The 15,577-nt window shown below is 39.9% G+C and overlaps 1 protein-coding gene across 2 annotated transcripts in view; it reads left to right on the top strand.

Moving 5' to 3' along the window:
• PFDN1 (prefoldin subunit 1) overlaps positions 1 to 15,577 on the top strand; it is a 60,261-nt gene that overhangs the window by 11,960 nt on the left and 32,724 nt on the right. The window lies entirely within an intron of this gene.

Below are 15,577 nucleotides of genomic sequence, written 5' to 3'. Positions count from 1 at the left end.
TTTTCCTCCTATTTCACTGGCCATTCCTTCTCAGTTTCCTTTACTGGTTCCTTTTCTTTCCCGTTTCCAAATATTAGATTGATCTTGGGCTTAGCTCAGCCTTTGGATTTTTTTTCTCTTTTCTTGTATATACTCAGTTTCTTAGTGATCTCATCCAGGCTTATCTCTTTAAATGCTTTTTTATATACTGACAACTGGCAGAGTTTTATCTTAGGTTAGAACCCTTCCTGAACTCCAAGTTGCATATACCCACCTGCCTCCTTTATATCTACATTTGATGGTCTAATAGGCATCTCAAAACTGACTTGACCAAAATGAAATTCTCATTAGTTACAAATTAACCAGTTCCTCCTTCAGTCTTTCTCATTTCAGCAAATGGCTTTTCTTTCTTTCCTTTTTTTTAAAGGCAGTTGGAATGATGGTTGGAGGGAGGGGAACAATTTTAATATTTATTTATTTATTATTTATTTATTTATTTTGGCTATGCCAGCTTAGCCAAATGCGGCATGCGGGATCTTCGTTGCGGCATGTGGGATCTTTGTTGCGGCATGAGGGATCTTTAGTTTGTGACATGCGAAATTCTTAATTGCGGCATTCATACGGGATCCAGTTCCCCGACCAGGGATCGAACCCGGGCCCCCAGCATTGGGAGCGCGGAGTCTTACCCACTGGACCGCTAGGAAGGTCCCGCAAATGGCTTTTCTATCCTTCCAGCTCTTTCAAATCTTGGAGTCATCCTTTTTTTTTTGGCTGCCTTGGGTATTAGTTGCGGCACGTGGGATCTTCATTGCAGTGCGTGGGCTTCTCTCCAGTTGTGGCTCGTGGCCTCCAGAGTGCATGGGCTCTGTAATTTGTGGCATGCAGTTTCTCTAGTTGAGGTGCGAGGGCTCAGTAGTTGCAGCGCGTGGGCTTAGTTGCCCCATGGCATGTGGGATTTTAGTTCCCTGACCAGGGATCAAACCCATGTCCCCTGCGTTGGAAGGTGGATTCTTTACCACTGGACCACTGGGGAAGTCCCTTGGAGTCATCCTTGACTCCTCTCTTTCAGTCTTACATTCAGTCCATTAGCAAAGACTCCATCTTTAAATTTTGCCCAGAATCTGAACATTACTTGTTACCACCCTGGTCTAAACTATCATTGGATTGCAGTTGCCTCCTAACTGGGCTCCCTGCTTATATCCTTACACTTTATAGCTGTCCTCAACTGAGCAGACAGAGTGACTCTTTTAAAACAAAATTCAGATCACTCTAGTCAGAATCTTCAGATGACTTTTAAATTTTATCAGTGAAAAAGACAAGGGCTTTTGTATTTTCTGGTTTTCCTGAATGAAGCCACCTTCTTCCAGATGTCTGTATGGCTTATACCTTCTCTTCCTTCTGGTCTTTACTAAATAGGCATTGAGGCCTTTCGTGACCACCCTATTTATTTATTTACTAATATATTAAAATCTTTTTTTATTGGAGTATAGTTGATTTACAATGTTGTGTTACTTTCTGCTGTACAAAAAAGTGAATCAGTTATACATATATCCACTCTTTTATGACCACCTTATTCATTTTATTTATTTATTTTAAATTTATTTATTTATGTATTTATTATTGGCCGTGTTGGGTCTTCGTTGCTGCACATGGGCTTTTTCTCTAGTTGTGGCGAGTGGGGGCTACTCCTCTTTGCGGTGTGCAGGCTTTTCATTGCGGTGGCTTCTCGTTGCAGAGCATGGGCTCTAGGTGCGTGGGCTTCAGTAGTTGTGGCATGTGGGCTCAGTAGTTGTGGCTCGCAGGCTCTAGAGCACAGGCTCAGTAGTTGTGGCACACGGGCTTAGTTGCTCCATGGCATGTGGAATCTTCCTGGACCAGGGCTCGAACCTTTGTCCCCTGCATTAGCAGGCGGATTCTTAACCACTGTGCCACCAGGGAAGCCCTGTTTATATTTTTATCATTTAAATTTTATTTATTTTTCTATACAGCAGGTTCTTATTAGTTATCTATTTTATACATATTAATGTATATATGTCAATCCCAATCTCCCAATTCATCTCACCACCACCATCCCCCCTGCCACTTTCCCCCTTTGGTGTCCATACGTTTGTTTTCTACATCTGTGTCTCTATTTCTGTCCTGCAAACTGGTTCATCTGTACCATTTTTCTACATTCCACATATATGCATTAATATATGATATTTTTCTCTTTCTGACTTACTCTGTATGACAGTCTCTAGATCCATCCACATCTCTACAAATGACCCAATTTGTTCCTTTTTATGGCTGAGTAATATTCCATTTTATATATGTACCACATCTTCTTTCTCCATTTGTCTGTTGATGGGCATTTAGGTTGCTTCCATGACCTGGCTATTGTAAATAGTGCTGCAATGAACATTAGGGTACATGTGTCTTTTTTTTTTTTTTTTTTGGTGGTACGCAGGCCTCTCACTGTTGCAGCCTCTCCTGTTGCAGAGCACAGGCTCCGGACACGCATGCTCAGCGGCCATGGCTCACGGGCCCAGCCGCTCTGAGGCATGTGGGATTTTCCCGGACTGGGGCACGAACCTGCATCCCCTGCATCGGCAGGTGGACTCTCAACCACTGCGCCACCAGGGAAGCCCACGTGTGTCTTTTTGAATTATGGTTTTCTCTGGCTATATGCCCAGTAATGGGATTGCTGGGTATGACCATCCTATTTAAAAGTAGTATATACATACTTCCACCTCCCATCTACTTGCTGCTTGTATGCTCTGTTTTTTGGCTTTACTTTTCTCCTGGCACGTATAACCATCTGGCCTACTATAGTACTAATTATGTATCTTTCTTAAGTCAGCTTTATTGAGCTATAACTTATATATAGTAACATGCATTCATTCTAAGAGTAGAGTTGGATGAGTTTTGACAAATGTAACCAACTCTCCAATCATGATATAGAACATTTTCATCACTCTAAAATGTTCCTTATTGCTTTTTCCAAGTCAGTCTTCCACTCCCCCAGATCCTGCTCTAGGCAACTGATAATCAGATTTGTCACTGTAGATTAATTTTGTCTATTTTAGAACTTTATATGGAATATATAAATAGAATCATTATCATATGTACTCCTTTTGTGGCTTTTTTCATTAAGCATAGTACTTCCACGATTTATCCATGCTGTGCATATCAGTCCTCCTCAGGGACTGTATATTGGGCTTTAACTCCACTTCTTTAAGTACTCTTGCCTCTGCCCTCCTCTCTGTGTTTGCCAGCTTCATCTTCAGATTGGTTGCAGGAGTTCCAAGGATTTCATTCAGATGTGACAACATCCAGAGTTAGAAAGTATCATGTGTTTTGTGTCACTTCTGTGGGAGCAAAGAAATCTTTCCCAGAAGTCTTCAAAAGGACCACCTCTCACATTTCATGACAAGAACTGAGCTACATGCTTGGCTTAAATCTTGGGGTATGGAACTGCCATGAATGGGTAAGACCAATCAAGATTTACCACAGGATTCACCTCCCTGAGTCTCTTGACAGTGCAGGCTACCCAAACAAAACTGGGGCTCTGTCAACAAAGTAAGAGGAGCAGATACTGGGTAGCCAACCAATAGCGTCTGCTAAAATCATCAAAAACAATCATTGGAGTGACCAACAGTTCAGGGCTAGCTACATGAAAACTGGGTAAAATATTTAAGATGAATTACGGAATTTAATCAGGGAGTACAGGTAGGAAGCTCTTGAAGTAATTCAGGAGTATAGTAATAAGGGCAGAAGGTAAAGTGGCAGAAGTGGGATGGAGAGGAAGGAGGGTGAGTATGAAAGAAAGTAATGAGCCTTAGAGATAAATTGGGAATATGGGGACACAGAATAGCTGCAGGTTTGAGACTTAGGTGAGTGGGCAAGTGGTGATATCACTGATAGAGACTGAAATTGAAATGGGGAAACTGTAGGGAATGTTGGTATGGGTAGAAAAAGTGAGTTTAATTTGGGACATGTTGAATTTGAGGAGATGTGGAACATACAAGTAGAAATGACCATTAGATGATAGTGTAGGTGATAGGGGTTGATAATATTTTGAGGGTCATTAGCCAGGTTGAAGCCTTGAAAATAAATGAGTTCTCAGAGGGACTTTGGGTACAAATAGCTTAGCCTAGAGCCTGCATAATGCTTGTAATATCGGTACTGGAAGAGAAGAGGAAGGAGGGTTTATGGATATAGGAGTTGATGAGGGGAACATGAATAGTATTGTACTAAGATGCAGCAGAATCACTCAGAGTTTATATTTGAACATTGCTGTGTTCCATAGATTTGTTTCAGGTTGTCTCCTGTACCCTTTTAACATGTCCCCAACCTGTTTGTTTGCTTTAATTAGTAGACTTTCTTTTTTAGAGCATAAGTTGTAGGTTTACAAGAAAATTGAGCAGAAAGTACAAAGAGCTCTCACATTCCCCCTCCCCAGTTTCTTCCTCTTTTTATATCTTGCATTTGTGTAGTATATTTGTTACAATTGAAGCAATATTTATACATCACGGTTAACTAAGGTCCGTAGTTTATATTAGGATTCACTTTTTGTACAGTTCTATGGGTTTTGACAAATGTATAATGTTTTGTATCTGCCATTACTTTATCATACAGAACAGTTTCACTGTCTCCCAAATCCTCTATGCTCCACATATTCATCCTTCCCTCCTCAAACCCCTCATCTTTTTATTTCTCTATAGTTAAGCCTTTTCTAGAATGTCATATGTTTGAAATCATACAGAGTAAAAGAGCATTTTTCATTACTTGCTTCTTTCACTTAACAATATGCATTTAAGTTTCCTCCATGTCTTTTCATGTCCTTTCATGGCTTGATAGCTCATTTCTTTTTTTTTTTTTCCGGCTGCGTTGGGTCTTTGTTGCTGTGCATGGGCTTTCTCTAGTTGGCGGCGAGCACGGGCTACTCTTCGTTGCAGCGCATGGGTTTCTCATTGTGTTAGCTTCTCTTGGTGCGCTGCACGAGCTCTAGGCGCAGGGGCTTCAGTAGTGGCAGCACGTGGGCTTGGTAGTTGTGGCATGTGGGCTCTGGGGCGCACAGGCTTCAGTATTTGTGTGTGGGCTTAGTTGCTTTGTGGCCTGTGGGATCTTCCCGGACACGGGTTTGATCCCGTGTCCCCTGCATTGGCAGGCAGATTCTTAACCACTGAGCCACCAGGCAAGTCCCTTTTTAAATTAATTAATTTATTTTTTGGCCAAGCTGCACGTCGTGTGGGTCTTCGTTCCCCAACCAGAGATCGAAACCGCGTCCCCTGCATTGGAAGCACAGAGTCTTAACCACTGGACCACCAGGGAAGTCCCAGCTCATTTCTTTTTTTAAAAAAAAATTAATTAATTTATTGGCTGCATTAGGTCTTCGTTGCTGTGCGTGGGCTTTCTCTAGTTGCAGTGAGCGGGGGCCACTCTCTGTTGCGGTGCGCGGGCTTCTCATTGCAGTGGCCTCTCCTTGTGGAGCACAGGCTCTAGGTGTGCGGGCTTCAGTAGTTGTGTCTTGCGGGCTCTGGAGCGCAGGCTCAGCAGTTGTGGCACACGGGCTTAGTTGCTGCGCGGCATGTGGGATCTTCCTGGACCAGGGCTCGAACCCGTGTCCCCTGCATTGGCAGGCGGATTCTTAACCACTGCGCCACCAGGGAAGTCCTCATTTCTTTTTTATTTCCTGTTTTTTTTTCTCGGAGTGCTTTGTCTTGGTAGTTCTATTGCTATGTCTTTGAGTTTGCTTATTTATTTTAAAAATTTTATGGGAGTATAGTTGATTTACAATATTGTGTTTCAGGTGTACAGCAAAGTCATTCAGTTATACATATACATATATTCATTTTTTTTTCAGATTCTTAGGAGCGTTCGTTCCTCTACAATTTTTTGGTATAGTTTCAGAAGGATAGGTGTGAATTCTTCTCTAAATGTTTGATAGAATTCCCCCGTGAAGCCATCTGGTCCTGGACTTTTGTTTGTTGGGAGTTTTTAAATCACAGTTTCAATTTCAGTACTTGTGATTGGTCTCTTCATATTTTCTGTTTCTTCCTGGTTCAGTCTTGGAAGGTTGTACTTTTCTAAAAATGTGTCCATTTCTTCCAAGTTATCTATTTTTTGGCATATATTCAATAATTGTTTGTAGTAGTCTTTTATGATCTTTTGTATTTCTGTGCTTGTAACTTCTCCTTTACCATTTCTAATTTTATTGATTTGAGCCTTCTCCCTTTTTTTCTTGATGAGTCTGGCTAAAGGATTATCAATTTTGTTTATCTTTTCAAAGAACCAGATTTTAGTTTGATTGATCTTTTCTACTGTTTTCTTCGTTTCTATTTCATTTATTTCTGCTCTGATCTTTATGATTTCTTACCTTCTATTAACTTTGGGTTTTGTTTGTTCTTCTTTCTCTGGTTGCTTTAGGTGTAAGGTTAGGTTGTTTGTTTGAGATTTTTCTTGTTTCCTGAGGTAAGATTGTATTGCTGAACATTTCCCTCTTAGCCCTGCTTTTGCTGCATCCCGTAGGTTTTGGATCAACATATTTTTGTTGTCATTTATCTCTAGGTATTTTTGATTTCCTCTTTGATTTCTTCAGTGATCTGTTGATTATTTAGTAACATATTGTTTAGCCTCCATGTGTTTGTGTTTTTTACAGTTTTTTTTTTCCTGTAATTGATTTCTAATCTCATAGTGTTGTGGTCAGAAAAGATGCTTGATATGATTTCAATTTTTGTAAATTTACTGAGGCTTGATTTGTGGCCTAAGATGTGATCTATCCTGGAGAATGTTCCATGTGCAGTTGAGAAGAAAGTATATTCTGCTGCTCTCGGATGGAATGTCTGATGTGTCATTTAAGGCCTGTGTTTCCTTACTGATTTTCTGTCTGGATGATCTGTCCATTGATGAGAGTGGAGTGTTAAAATCCCCCACTATTATTGTGTTACTGTTGATTTCTCCTTTTATGGCTGTTAGCATTTGCCTTATATTTTGGGGTGCTCCTGTGTTGGGTGCATATATATTTTATAATTGTTATATCTTCTTCTTGGATTGATCCCTTGATCATAATGTAGTGTCCTTCTTTGTCTGTTGTTACAGTCTTTATCGTAACGTCTATTTTGTCTGCTATGAGTATTGCTACTCCAGCTTTCTTTTGGTTTCCATTTGCGTGGAGTACCTTTTTCCATCCCCTCAATTTCAGTCTGTATATGTCCCTAGATCTGAAGCAGGTCTCTTGTAGATAGCATATATACAGGTCTTGTTTTTGTATCCATTCAGCCAGTCTGTGTCTTTTGGTTGGACTATTTAATCCATTTACATTTAAGGTAATTATCAATATGTATGTTTCTATTGCCATTTGTTAATTGTTTTGGATTTTTTTGTAGGTCTTTTTTAAAAATTTTATTTTTATTTTTGGCTGTGTTGGGTCTTTGTTGCTGCATGTGGGCTTTTCTCTAGTTGCAGCGAGCGGGGGCTACTCTTTGGTGCAGTGTGTGGGCTTCTCATTGGGTGGCTTCTCTTGTTGCAGAGCACGGGCTCTAAGCACACGGGCTTCAGTAGTTGTGGCTTGTGGGCTCTAGAGCGCAGGCTCAGTAGTTGTGGTGCATGGGCTTAGTTGCTCCATGGCATGTGGGATCTTCCCGGACCAGGGCTTGAACCGGAGTCCCCTGCATTGGCAGGCGGATTCTTAACCACTGTGTCACCAGGGAAGCCCTGTAGGTCTTTTTTCTTCCCTTCCTCTTCTGTTCTTTTGTAGTTTGATGTCTATCTTTCATGTTGTGTTTGGATTGCTTTTTCTTTTTTATGTGTATATCTATTGTAGGTTTTTGGTTTGTGGTTACCATGAGGTTTTTATATAACAGTCTATATATGAACAAGATTGTTTTTAGTTACTGGTCTTTTAATTTCAAATGCATTTCCAATATTCTGCATTTGTGCTGTCCTCACGATTGCTGGTTTTGATGTCATATTCGTGTGTAGATGATTTCCTGGCTTTGTTTATGTTTGCCTGTACCGGTGGCTTTTTTATTCTCAGTTTTCTTGTGTCCAGTAGTGGCCTTTTCTGCTTAGAGAAGTTCCTTTAGCATTTGTTGCAAAGCTGGTCTGGTGGTGCTGAATTGTATTAGCTTTTGCTTGTCTGGAAAACTTGATTTCTCCATCAAATCTGAATGAGAGCCTTGCTGGGTAGAATATTCTTGGTTGTTGGTTCTTCCCTTTCATCACTTTAAATATATTGTGCCATTCCCTTCTGGCTTGCAGAGTATCTGCTGAGAAATCAACTGATAACGTTATGGGAGTTTCCTTGTACGTTATTTGTTGCTTTTCCCTTTTTGCTTTTAATATATTTTTCTTTGTCTTTAATTTTTGTCAATTTGATCACTATGTCTTTCGGCACGTTCTTGCTTGGGTTTATCCTGCCTGGGACTCTCTGTGCTTCCTGGACTTGGGTGACCATTTCCTTTTCCATGTTAGGGAAGTTTTCAGCTGTTACCTTTTCAAATATTTTCTCAGGTCCTTTCTCTCTCTCTTCTCCTTCCGGGACCCCTATAATGCAAATGTTGTGCATTTAATGTTGTCCCAGAGGTCTCTGAGACTGTCCTCATTTTTTTTTCTTCTTTCTTTTTTCTGTTCCATGGCAGTGATTTCCACCATTCTGTCTTCCAGCTCACTTATCCATTCTTCAGCCTCAGTTACTTTGCTATTGATTTCTTATAGTGTATTTTTCATTTCAGTTATTGTATTGTTCATCTGTTTGTTCATTTTTAATTCTTATGGGTCTTTGTTAAACATTTCTTGTGTCTTCTCTATGTGCCACCATTTTTTCTTCTGAGTTCCTTGATCATCTTTACTATCATTACTCTGAATTCTTTTTCGGTTAAATTGCCTATCTCCCATTCTTCGTTTTTCTTCTGGGGTTTTATCTTTTCCTTGATCTGGGACCTATTCTTCTGCTGTCTCATTTTGTTTAATTATCTGTGATTGTGGTTTGTTTCACAGGCTGCAGGGTTGTAGTTCTTGCTTCTGCTGTCTGCTCCCTGGTGGATCAGGCTGTCTAAGAGGCTTGTGCAGTCTTCCTGGTCGGAGGTACTGGTTCCTGCCCACTGGGTGATGGAGCTGGGTCTTGTCCCTCTGGTGGGCAGGGCCATGTCAGGGGGTGTGTTTATTGGGCACCTGTATGCTTAGGGAGATTTTAAGCTCCCTTTCTGCTGATGGGTGGGGCTGTGTTTCCACCATGTTGGTTTTTTGGCCTGAAGCATCCCAGCATTGGAGCCTCCAGGTTGTTGGATGGTCTTGGTGAGAGAATGGTAGCCTCCAGGAGGGCTCACGCCAGTGAGTACTCCCCAGAACTACTGCCGCCAGTGTCTTTATTTTTTTAAACCTTCTTGACCGTTTTTTAAAAAAATTAATTAATTAATTTTTGGTTGTGTTGGGTCTTTGTTGCTACGCATGGGCTTTCTCTAGTTTTAGTGAGTGGGGGCTGCTCTTCGTTGTGGTGCGTGGGCTTCTCATTGCGGTGGCTTCTCTTGTTGCAGAGCACGGGGCTCTAGGCGTGTGGGCTTCAGTAGTTGTGGCACGCAGGCTCAGTAATTGTGGCTTGCGGGCTCCAGGATACAGGCTCTGTAGTTGTGGCACACGGGCTTAGTTGCTTTGTGGCATGTGTGATCTTCTTGGACAGGGGATTGAACCCGTGTCCCCTGCATTGGCAGGCAGATTCTTAACCACCGCGCCACCAGGGAAGCCCAGCAAGCTTGTTTTTTAATGGGACATATAGTAGATATTTTTGGCTTTGCTGGCCATATGATCTCTGTCAGAGCTCTCTTAACTCTGCCATTGTTGGGAGAAAGCAGCCATAGACATTCTATAGACAAATGAGTGTGACCGATTCAGCCTGCAAGCCAGTTTGCCAACCCATGATTTAGACAGTCAACTATCTTTTATTTTTTTTTTGTTTATTTATTTTAAAATTTATTTATTTATTTAATTTTGGGCTGCGTTGGGTCTTCATTGCTGCACGTGGGCTTTCTCTGGTTGTGGCAAGTGCAGGCTACTCTTTGTTGCGGTGCGCAGGTTTCCGTTGCGGAGCACGGGCTCTAGGCTCGTGGGCTTCAGTAGTTGCAGCACGCAGGCTCAGTAGTTGTGTCTCATGGGCTCTAGAGTGCAGGCTCAGTAGTTGTGGCGCACAGGCTTAGTTGCTCTGCGGCATGTGGGATCTTCCCGGACGAGGGATCAAACCTGTGTCCCCTGCATTGGCAGGCAGATTCTTAACCACTGTGCCGCCAGGGAAGTCCCAACTATCTTTTAAAATGATTAACAATGAGAAAAGCATGCCTTTTATATTTATCTTAATTTATACTATTTCCAGTGCTTTTCATTTCTTTATAAGTTTCCATATGTTATCATACTCCTTCTGCTGGAACAGCTACCTTTAAAATTTCTTATGTATGTTTGCTAGAATACATTCTCTCAGCTTTTGTTTGTTTGAATTTCTCCTTCATTTTTGAAGTATATGTTCACTGTGTATGTAATGCTGGTTAATAGCTTTTGTCTGTCAGTATTTTGAAAATGTCATTCCATTGTCTTCCTTGCATAGTTTGTGACAAGAAGTTTGATGTAACTCTTATCGTTGTTTCTCTTAATGCAGTATGTCATTTTCTGGCTGCCTTCAAGATTTTCTTTTTAGTTTTAGTTTTCTATAATTTGGTTATGTTACATCTAGTTTTGTTTTGTTGTATTTATTTTTGTCTGGGTTTCTCTGAGTGTCTTGGAAGTGTGATTTGGCTTCTTTTTTTCATTTGTTTTAGAAAATTCTTGTCCATTGTCTCTTCAGATGTTTCTCCATTTTTTTTCTTCTTGTTCTGGGTCTCTAATTACACATATGTTAGACAACTTAATATTGTCTCTTATGTCTTGCCTGCTGTATCCTGTTTTTGTTTGGTTTGTTTTATTCGTTTTTACACCTTTTTTTCTCTTTGTGTTTTAGTTTGATTAATTTTTATTAACCCATCTTCAGGTTTACTTCACCTTTGCCATGTATGTAATTAGGAACACTGTAAATGAAATTCTGTGCTTGAGATTTTCTAGACCATAACTAGGTTGAATTTTTAATTTTTAATTTTAAAAATTATTTTTATTTTTTTTTGGCTGAGCTGTGTGGCTTGCAGTATCTTAGTTCCCCAACCAGGGATTGAACTCATGCCATTGGCAGTGGAAGTGTGGAGTCCTAACCAGTGAACCCCCGGGGAATTCCCTTATAGGGTGAATTTGGACCAGAACCCATGAGGAAGTCACCTTATGGTTACAAATGCTTAGGGGACATTTTTGTTTTTTCATTTTACTTACTACCAAGGTATAGATAGACAAGTTTATTTTACTGTACTGAGAGACAAGTTGTTGTTGTTGTTGTTTTCACTCTTAGACTGAAGGTGGAACCCTTTAATTGAGGATTCTCTTAATAACATCATCACTTTGGATGGTGCCTAGGTTTTATCTCCTGTGTCTGTGCCAGTGTGGATACTGAATCTCTAGGATTAAGCAGAATCTCTCTTGGTGAAAACCAATTTATTGCTTTCTTACCTTCCACAATTTCTGATTTCACTTCATTTTGGCCCCTGTAGAATCTTTTTTTTTTCTTCCAGTTTTATTGAGATGTAATTGACAAACAGCATTGTGTAAGTTTAAGGTGCACAGTATAATGATTTGACTTGCATACATTATAAAATGTTTGTCACATAAGTTTAGTGAACATGCATCATCTCGTATAGATACACAGTTAAAGAATAGAAAAAAATATTTTTTTCCTTGTGATGAGAAGTCTTAGGATTTACTCTACAGCTTCATATGTAACATACAGCAGTGGCAATTTTATTTACCATATTTTATATTACGTCCCTAGTACTTATTTGTCTCAGTGGAAGTTTGTACCTTTTGACTGCCTTTATCCAGTTCCCCTTCCCTCACCCCCTGCCTATGGTAACCACAAATCTGATCTCTTTTTCTGTGAGTTGGTTTGTGTGTTTGTGTTTGAAGTGTAATTGACCTACAATGCTATGTTACTTTCTGTTATATAGCATAGTGATTCAGTATTTTAGTACATTTCAAAATGTATAGAAGTGTATTTCAAAATGTATTTCAAAATGATCACCATGTAAGTCTAGTTACGATTTGTCACCATACAAAGATATTACATAGTTATTGAATATATCCCCCACACTGTACATTTTATACCCTTGACTCATTTATTTTGCAACTGGAAGTTTGTACCTCTTAATCTCCCTCACCTATTTCTTTCTTCTCCTTACCCCCCTCCACTCCGGCAACCACCTGTTTGCTCTCTGTATCTATAACTGTTTCATTTTTGCTGCGTTTGTTAATTTGTTTTTATTTATTTATTTTTTGTGGTACGCGGGCCTCTCACTGTTGTGGCCTCTCCCGTTGTGGAGCACAGGCTCCGGACGCACAGGCTCAGCGGCCATGGCTCACGGGCCCAGCTGCTCCGCGGCATGTGGGATCTTCCCGTACCGGGGCACGAACCCGTGTCCCCTGCATCGGCAGGCGGACTCTCAACCACTGTGCCACCAGGGAAGCCCTGTTTTTAATTTTTAAATATACTTTTGGCTGCGTTGGGTCTTTGTTGCTGCTGGCAGGCTTTCTCTAGTTGCGGTGGATGGGGGCTACTCTTCATTGCAGTGCGTTGGCTTCTCTTTGTGGTGGCTTCTCTTGTTGTGGAGCATGGGCTCTAGAGCGCAGGCTCAGTAGTTGTGGCACATGGGCTTAGTTGCTACACGGCATGTGGGATCTTCCTGGACCAGGGATCAAACTCATGTCCCCTGCATTGGCAAGTGGATTCTTAACCACTGTGCCACCAGGGAAGTCCCTAATTTATTTTTTAGATTCCACATATAAGTGAAATTATAAAGTATTTGTCTTTCTTTGACTAATTTCACTTAGCATAACACCCTCTGGTTCCATTCATGTTGTCACATATGGGAAGATTTCATTCTTTTTAAAAAAACCGTTGAGTAATATTTCATCATATATATGTATATGTGTGTGTGTATTTATATATGTATATACATCTTACATCTTCTTTATCCATTATCTATTGATGGTTACTTAGGTTGCTTCCATATCCTGGCTATTATAAATAATGGTGCAATGAACATACGGGTGAATATATCTTTTCTAATTTGTGTTTTCATTTTCTTTGGATAAATACCCAGGAGTGGAATTGCTGGATCATATGGTAGTTCTGTGGTAGCTCTATTTTTAATTTTTTTTTTTTTTTTTTTTTGCCATATGCGGGCCTCTCACTGCTGTGCCCACCGCGGAGCACAGGCTCCGGATGCGCAGGCTCAGTGGCCATGGCCCACGGGCCCAGCCGCTCCGCAGCACGTGGGATCCTCCCGGACTGGGGCACGAACCCACGTCCCCTGTATCGGCAGGCGGACTCTCAACCACTGTGCCACCAGTGAAGCCCTATTTTTAATTTTTTGAGGAACTTCTATACTGTTTTCCATAGTGGCTGCACCAATTTACATCCCCACGAACAGTACACGAGGGTTCCCTTTTCTCCACGTTGTGAAATCTTTAATTTGTGGTTGCTCAGCAAAATGTTAAAGAAAAGTTTTTTTTTTTTTGCATTGCTCTGGATGTCTACTCTGCATAATGCCAATAATAGAAGTCTTACTCAACCTTTCACAATATGGATGTAGCATAAATTTTAATTGCTTCTTTACTAAGGGATTTAGGTTTTTGTTTGTTTTTGTTTTGCTAAAAAATTATGAAGTAAAAAATTTTTTTGCATGTTGATCTTTGTGCACACATGCAAGTAGTTTTCATCACCAGTGGAGTGAGGCAAAGGAGCAAGATATGATCATTTTTATCTAGCCTTTTGCGTGCTACTTAATTTGCAGATTCTTTACATGCCACTAGAATATGTTTTCATATTCTAAAAATTTCCCACCCAAACAAAATGCATTATCGTAAGCACATTGTTGTTTCTGAATAATCTATGTTCAGGTTACCATACTTTGGAAGTGTACCCAAAAACAGCATTGCCACTGATCCTAGATTGTGTTTTTGCAGGTGAACAACACTTTTTATATATGCTGAATCATTAGAAAATAGAAGTTATGTATCAGCCTGCAGGAGAGTTCAGAACACAGCTTCTGATGTTTCTCAAATAAAGAAAACCAAAAGCCATCATAAATTACGTTTTTCAGATGGCGTAATTACAAATAAATGAGGAAATGAAACAGCAGGCTACATATCCTTGATAGTTTGCAGTGCAGGGTCACATGGCATTGATTTCCAATGTAGAGGCCTTTTATCAATACAAAGCAGTGACTGTTGTAGATTATATGATGCTGAGTATTAATAAGCATGTTTTGTGCATATCTGTTATATGAAAATAACTTTTCATTTCATGCTTTAGTTTTCCTTTGTGGCATTCTGAACTGTGGAATCCTTTGTCTACCATTTGGCTTTCCATAAACTATCAGGCAGGATGTCTGTGAGAGTCTCTACTTTGAGAAGTAGTGTACATAATACTTATTTATCATGTACCACTCATAATTACATTATCATGATATATCCTTTATCTTCAAAATAACGTCTGAGAATTCATTGTCTTTTAACACTAGAAAAAGGTGTTTTCTAAAGACTTTTTCCAGAAATCCAAATGTTTCTGGGGGCTCTTTCCAATCCTCATACAATGTATCTTTGGCATTTTAAAAATTGAGAACTAAATTTTCTGTAATTTTTTTTGGTTTAAATTTTGTCTATGTAATTATTCTTTGAGATAGACATTTGAATTTACTCCATACTCATCCTTGTTTAAAACTCTCATGGCTGAGATGTCCTCAGGCTTGTAGATTGGCCAGCTTTGATGACATCTCTCTGGCCTTTGAAGTTGGCACAGTTCAATATAGATACCTCAGGGGTGTGTGGCCATGGAAAAACATGTTTTTGTTGTTGAGTGTTCTTGCTTTCTAGTAATTTTATTTTCTGCTCAAGGGATTTAGTATCTGTTCAGATACTTTATTTTTAAAGACCACATAAGTAATGACTTGACCTCTAATCTTAGCTTTGAAAATTTCCCAGACACTAATAAAGATAATGTCTGATGACCTATTGTTTGAGAATACTATTCACTGGCCAGCAATCAGTGCTATTTAAAAATGTATATTTTACTCTGAAAATTATTTCCATGGCTGAAAGACTTTGTTAGTAAAATCATGCATGTAATGAGATGATGTTTAGTTTTTTGCTAAACTCTAAGTTATGTTCAAAGAGAAGAAACAATCTACTTAATTAATTGCATTTTTCGTTGTTGTTCTTTTTTGGAATCTGTTATAACCCAGTTGGACAGTCCTGAAAGAGATTTGAGTAATTGAGATTTTCCCTTTCTTCCAGTGGAAGGGAAATATTTCAATTTACTTGCTTTAGGCTATAAAATAGTTTGCTCTTCCTTTGCCCACAGCAAGAATTATGAACCTAAAGTCACAAAACAGATTCAGTATTAACTTTTTTTTTTTGTGTGTGGCATGCGGGCCTCTCACTTGTTGTGGCCTCTCTCGTTGCGGAGCACAGGCTCCGGATGCACAGGCTCAGTGGC

This window comes from Pseudorca crassidens, chromosome 3, assembly GCF_039906515.1.
Source record: "Pseudorca crassidens isolate mPseCra1 chromosome 3, mPseCra1.hap1, whole genome shotgun sequence".
Lineage (NCBI taxonomy): Eukaryota > Metazoa > Chordata > Mammalia > Artiodactyla > Delphinidae > Pseudorca > Pseudorca crassidens.
This window is presented reverse-complemented; position numbering and strand designations above follow the sequence as displayed.